The sequence below is a fragment of the Atractosteus spatula genome, unplaced genomic scaffold (genome assembly GCF_055471065.1).
Source record: "Atractosteus spatula isolate fAtrSpa1 unplaced genomic scaffold, fAtrSpa1.hap1 Scaffold_18, whole genome shotgun sequence".
Taxonomy (NCBI): Eukaryota; Metazoa; Chordata; class Actinopteri; order Semionotiformes; family Lepisosteidae; genus Atractosteus; species Atractosteus spatula.
The window spans coordinates 254,174-261,062 of NW_028296741.1; the positions used below are offsets into that span (position 1 = coordinate 254,174).

Genomic DNA, 6,889 nt, shown 5'->3' on the forward strand with positions numbered 1-6,889 from the left:
GAGAGGAAGGGAAGATATCACTTAAAAAAAACAGAACTGAATATTTGGATCCGGGGCCTCATACTTATCAAATTATTAAAATAATGATTATTAAAATATCAGATTGTGTTTCTGCAACATTTCGTGCACAGTACGCCGAATTTAACAATAAAACAACAGTCACAGTGAGGGCTTTACACGCAGACTGGGGTATTTTCCCTTTTTATATTTTTGCCACTTTATATCGAACCTGTTATACTCCCAAAAGTGCACAGTAGCTTGTAAATAAAAACGTACAATTCACCGCTGGTATAAACAGATGTGTGCCTTGTTTGCCTTTGTACGTTAAAAACACAAAAAACACAAACTTAATAATATAACGATACAAAATCAATACCAAATCATAAAGCCAATTAAGTACATATCCTTTCCTTTGAAAACAGAGAACACCTTTATATCTACAAAAAAAAAACGTGACATTTGTATATACTTTTGAATTACAAAGCAGACAGAGTACTCCCTTAATTCAAAGATCAGATTTTGGCCAAAACAAGACATTCAGACGGGAGTTTAATTCGGAACAAGAGCCTCTGCTTCGTGGTTTATTGACCTTTTGATCAACGTCTGAGTGAAAAAGATTTGCTATTTTAACTGTTTGATTAAAGTTCACAAGAAGCACCTTTCTTCGAGCTGGAGTCAAACCAGCAACCTAAGGATGCCTCACCATTTCCACTACAGTCCTCCGCTCTACCAACTGAGCTATCGAAGGGAAGTGGGGAATACTGTTTACCTTGAATTTAAGCCACGAATCAGGTTTCTAAAGTATGAACTTCCGGGGATATTACAAAATGTTTGATGGGGCATCAATCGTTGATCAATCGTAGCAGGGGTGGCGCACCGTCACTGTACCCAGACGGAAGGCAAGCACCTGTTTCCCCTGGACTGCAGCAAGCTGTCCCATCACGGTCTTCAGCTGCAGGCCGGAGGCCTCCCATCCTGGGGGGTTGGTGCCCTCGGTGTCGGGGAGGACGCCAGGCCGGAGTAGGGTTACCGATGAACCGGTGTCGAGCAGGGCCAGGCAGGGTTGGTCCTCGATTCGGCAGTGGAGGTACAGGCCCTGGCTACAGCTGACTCGCCCCACAGTGGCGTGCAGGGCGCCGGTCTTCACAGCGCTCTCCGGAGCTGGGGTTGAGGTGTTCCAATGGCGGCCGTCCCCGCGCTGAGCCGCCCCGTTCCCGTTTTCCGATGCCGATGTAATTGTGCGAGGCTTTGGGGCCCGGCAGTCCCGGGCTCGGTGTCCCCTCTTCCCACAGCCTTGGTAAAACCAAAACCGTTGGTCAGCTGGCAGGGCGCACTGCATCTGCTGGTGCTTCCAGCCACCCCAAATACGGCCTCAGCCCATGTAGCAAGGGCCAAGGCCTGCCCCAGCGAGGCTGGCGCGGCCAGCTGTACGTGGCGCCGCTGCTCCTCAGGTGAGAGGGCCTTGAGAAAGGCCTGGAGAGCCATCTCCTGCTGCGCCTCCTGGGGGAAAGCTGGGTATCCTTGGCGGGCGAGGAACATGACATCAGCGGCGACCGAGCCCAGTCGCTCTCCTGGTCGGCGCCGCCGTAGGGCCGGCCTCTCCCGCATCAGGTCAGGCGCCTCCTCCACCTCCAGCCGGAGAGCTGCTGCCAGTGCTGCATATTCTCCTCTGTCCTCCTCCGGGACATCCAGGAGCAGCTGGCAGGCTGCTCCTTCCAGCGCCACAGCCAGGTGGCTGGCCATCTCTGCCCGGTTCCAGCCATTCGTTCGGGCCGCGAGCTGGAACTGCCTTAGGTTTCCCAAGGTGCTTCCCAGTCGTAGAGACCGGGTCGCACCTGCGCTGATGAGTGTGGGAATCGCTGGTCGGCTCCGGCAGGGAGGGTATCTTCTCTCTGGGGTATCCGCTGGCCAGGAGTAGCAGCCAGTTGCCCCAATTCTACCGGCAGAACCACTACTGAGTAGCCCTGGTAAGGGCTGTGGCCACCTGTCGCACCCAGGAGCTGCTCAGGCTCCATATGTGCGCTGCCGGTGGGTTCTGTCTCTTTTAGAGTCAGCCAGCGCTTGACAGAATCGGTTAATGTCTGCCACGGTTTGTTCATCCTGCCCGCTTCTGACACCAATGTAGCGTTTACAGGTTCTTCTCAGGACAAAGGACCAATGGAGATGAGATAAATGAACCAAGCGATAGCTTTATTCTTTATCAACCACACAAAACCAAACACAGAATATACACACACATGAGGAGACTGACGGAGCACGTAAACATCTTCAGGGTGGTAATTACTTAACAACAAGCTACAGATGCAGCCATTCAAAATGCGCGGGCGATACCGCATTATTTTCCGGTACGCTGTACGCAGTCTACCTCAAGTTACCGGTAAATACCGCGAGTTACCGGTAAATACCACTAGTTACCGTAAATTCTCCTATAATACGACAAGCAAAATAATAGTATCCGGAATTTCCGCAAGGTGGAGCTAATAAAGCTCAACCTCTCATGTTTGAGCTGTGGCCATCAAAGTCTTTAACGGAGATATTACTAATAGTATTAATAATGAATGACCTTGGACAAGCTGTAAGTGTAAACTCAAAGTATTGCCCTGGTCAACATTCTTTCTTTCATTGACCGTCTTTGTAAAAATAACACCACAGCATTTCACAATCACGCATTTGTTTCCAATCATGCAAAGTACAGTAATTTTTGAGAATCGATTCACCATGCCTTTCACATGCTCATAAAAGAGATTGATTTAGGAACATTAACATATTACCGTATAAAAACTGTACTGTATACTGTACAGTATGTATATGTATATTTAATGTCTTAACTGTGCCCGTTTAAGTATTGAATATTCATATCTAATTTTACCACTGAAGGGAAATCTTAGTAGCTGAGCATAAAAAGAATAGGAGCATACTGCAACGCGTGTGAAGGCCATAAACGATATTAATTTTGGAACATAAACATACAGTATATGGCTGGTCTCGGTACTTTAAAGAAAACATACACGAAACATGGTTTCATTATGACCAGAATCGGTCTTGAGATATTTTTAACTTGATTTACAGTATTTGAGAGGTATGTCTTAACACCGATACTACAGTACGTAAATACTGCTCACGTATATGTTTCTAGGTTTATATTATGCATTTCATACGGTCAAATTACTTTTGAGAAACTAATAAGAAGCGCGAAACGATATGCCCAGGGCGTTTTAGTTTCGTTTTGTGCTGGGACTCTGCTTTAACAATGTCGCCGTGGATTGATTAGAGATATCAAGTACATACAAGTCATTTTTTAAATGTTGTAGTTCGTCTTGTAAAAATGTTACGAGTACATCATCTATCAACAATTACACAGGTTCTGTTTCCATATTGCGGATTTTGGTTACATAATATTATTTTCTAAATTTCACGATGAGAATATATGATTTGGGCAAACAGAGCCGCAAAGAAGTACATTATGGGTTGTTGTTTTTTTTTTTGCAGTTTTATCTAGAACAAGCGATGCTTAAACCTTTGTCTGATTCTTGTGAAACTATCCACACGACAGTTACAGTACCTAGGAGTTGACTTCAGTGATGTCACTGATGGGATGTTTCTAAAAATCCATCCTCTGTAAAACATCTTCTCTAGTTCTGCATATGTATTCGCTAATGAAGCTGTGTGTTCTGAGCCTGGATCTCTACGTTTCTGTATGAACCAGCTTAGAGGGCTAAAGACAGCTTGTGTTTAAATTGAGTGTAAGGTAATTTATGCTTCTAAAGTCATGGTCAGCATTTATTATTGTACTGTGCTGTAAACTTGTTCTGTGCCTAGTCACATTATTTTATAGCGTTTTTATAGCGTTATCAAATCTGGTGGCGCTGTGTATTAGTTTCTTGACTCCCATGTCACAAGGTCTGTGATTGAATCCCATGGAACTATGACTTTATTTTTTAACAAACATTTCTTTGAAAAAATGAAACGTTTCTCTTGGTCAGAGATTAAATAAAACCTCACTCGCACCAAACAAATTTATATTTCTACATATCACAACATGATCGGATTGAAGTCTTTTTAATAACAATGACTAGTCACCTATGCGTTACAAAATAAACATTTATATTGATTTGAATCGCGTTTTGATTTAAATCGTAAACGCGTGTTTAAATATATGTGTTTAAAGGCGATATACTGTATAAAAGCGCTGATTCTTATGGAGTGTGTTCCGCCGGGGATTCAAAAAATTTATTTTTTTAATCGCGTATCTAAGGAAAATTGCAGTATAACTTTGTTAATGCACAAACAGTGGTATGTTACATTATAATTTGGGTGTCTCCTCTTGCCAGAAAGCTCTAAATTGCATTTTGAGTGCGGTTTTTGACTTTTTCTAAATTGCAACCCATAAATAAAGCTGATAAAGCTTAGACTAACTGTATTCTAAACTGTATTACAACGTAAATTGCAAAAATGCATTTGGAATCTGTCCAAGCCCTCCTACGAAAATTATTTAAACTGCGACACTGATCATTCATCTCTAAATAAACTTTATTTTATATAGCGTTTTAGGCGAATAGGTAATTAGATTGCTCATAAACCTAATCGCTTTTTCTACATAAACACAGCGTGATTGCTCTCTGAAAATGCTTTTCCTTTATATTTAGGCTCAGATTTCAACTTTAGATCACATTATTATAAACTTTCTTGGAAAACTGTATTTTATGTAAACCATGTTTGCTATTAATTCATTTAGGGCTAAAATACGTTCATTGTCTTCCAATCGAGTCGAGTTGACATTAGAAGCTTGCCACTCCCGGACTGTTACACCAACACATTAGCATGTTAAAGCGATTTCATTGAGGAGCCCAGCTACCAGTTAACACTGTACTTCCTACTTTGAAAATACCTGTGAAACCGGTTTAATTCGTCACAGCCAGCACTCCTGCAGAGAGGGGGTTGTAGTCGTAAAGTAGAAGCAGGCGAGATTTCCAGCGAAAGACACCTCCCCCCCCCCCACTCAAAAACCCAGTAAGCAGTAATGCTTTATGTTGAAAATTGAGGTGGATTTTGTTTATGATAAAGAGGAGAAACTGGGATGGGAGGAGGGTTTGGTTTTGCATAAGGGGCGGGACTATGATAATTGGAGGAATTTGCGAGAGTATAATGGTTTGATATATTTGATTTTGTATTGTGGTTGTTATCTATGTTTTTGGTTGGTATTATGTTTATATGGTTGTTTTTGTTGGTTGGTTGTTATTATGGTTATTAATAATGCGATCTATAGTTGAAATCTGAGCCTAAATAAAAAGAGAAAGCAAGTGATTAGGTTTATGAGCAATCTAACTACTTATTCGTTTAAAAAGCTATATAAAATAAAGTTTATTATTAATTTGCTGGACAGAGCGGTGAACATTATTATGCAAGACAAAGATAACGATCCTGATCAGTTTAGAAATCTGTGTCAGGTTTTTACTTCTTAAACTTTTAAAATACACGTTTCGAATAGAAAGAAATCCTCTTCCTGGTACAGTCGCATGAAGAGAGAGGCAAAACAGCCCTACACAGCCCTGTCGCAGTACACGAATATAATCATATCGTTATTAAATTCTTTAGATACGCGATTCCATATTATATTAGCAGAAAAGCTTAAACTACCACTTTTTCACATGCTATTTCAAATGTTAGTTAAATTTAATTTATTTATATATTATATATTTATATCTCTGACAAAGGGAAACGTCTCATTTTTCCAAAGAAATGTTTGTTCACAACGGCGACTGTCAGAAGATAGGACACAGCGGCTCAGGCACCCGCTGAATGGAAAAGGGGCACTTTAATGTTCTGTATGGCTAATACTAAAGCCAATACTAATATTCAATACTTTAATATCCTTTTCTGTATGTTTAACAATAGTGGGTACTGGCCTAATTCGTCCCTGCTCCCGTTGTTAGGTGTTAATGTGTTGTTAAGTGTGAATTTGTAGCTGTTTCCCTGGGGTCTGGCTTTTTTTCTGGAAAACCATAACTGGTCTTGTCCAGATTGACTGTCGGCGCCCAGGTCTGATCTTTGTCTTCTAAGATCTCTGTGTACAGTGGAACCTCCTGTCCAGCCAGCACATGTCCACAGACATTCACAACAGCGACATATCATAAAACGTTTGCACATATAGTGTGCAAAAATGCACTTTATTTACTAAAAATAAGACAGAGATACTGTATCAATTTATGTTGCATTAGCCTGATTATGATTAAAAAAACACATATAATTAAACACGCGTTTGCGATTTAAATCAAAACACGATTTAAATCAATATAAATGTTTATATTGTATCGCATACTGTCCAGCCTCCATTTCTCTATACAAATTTACTCTATTACACACACACACACAATAGAAGCAGGAAGCAGAAGCAGGGACCGTTTCCCGCAGAAGGGAAGAAGGTGACTATTCATTGTTATCAAAAATGACTTAGAATTGATCATGTTGCGATATTTTGAAATATAAAAGTCAATTGATTGTCCATAATATCGCTATTCTATTTTTTCGAAGAAATGTTTGTTAAAAGAAAAGTCCAGCACCAGCTGGAATTGAACACACAATCTGAAAATTGCTAATCAGGCACGTAGACCAGTAGGCTACAACACAACTCGCATGATAGGGAGGCGAAACAGCCCTACATAGCCCTGTCGCAGTACACGAATATAATCATATCGTTATTAAATTCTTTAGATACGCGATTCCATATTATATTAGCAGAAAAGCTTAAAACTACCACTTTTTCACACGCTATTTCACATGCTAGTTAAATACTTCGATGCTTGAAATGTTTAAGGAGAAATGGAATACCGGTGTGTATTTTTCTTTTAAAGTACCGATTCCTGGAATCTGACTGGCTGACACCCTTCTG

The 6,889-nt window shown here is 41.1% G+C and overlaps 1 non-coding gene across 1 annotated transcript; it reads right to left on the reverse strand.

Moving 5' to 3' along the window:
- Positions 1-660: 660 nt before the first annotated feature.
- Positions 661-748, reverse strand: trnay-gua (transfer RNA tyrosine (anticodon GUA)). The gene is given in 2 exon segments: positions 661-696; positions 712-748. It is a non-coding gene; the product is annotated as a tRNA-Tyr (tRNA).
- Between the last annotated feature and the right edge of the window lie 6,141 nt (positions 749-6,889).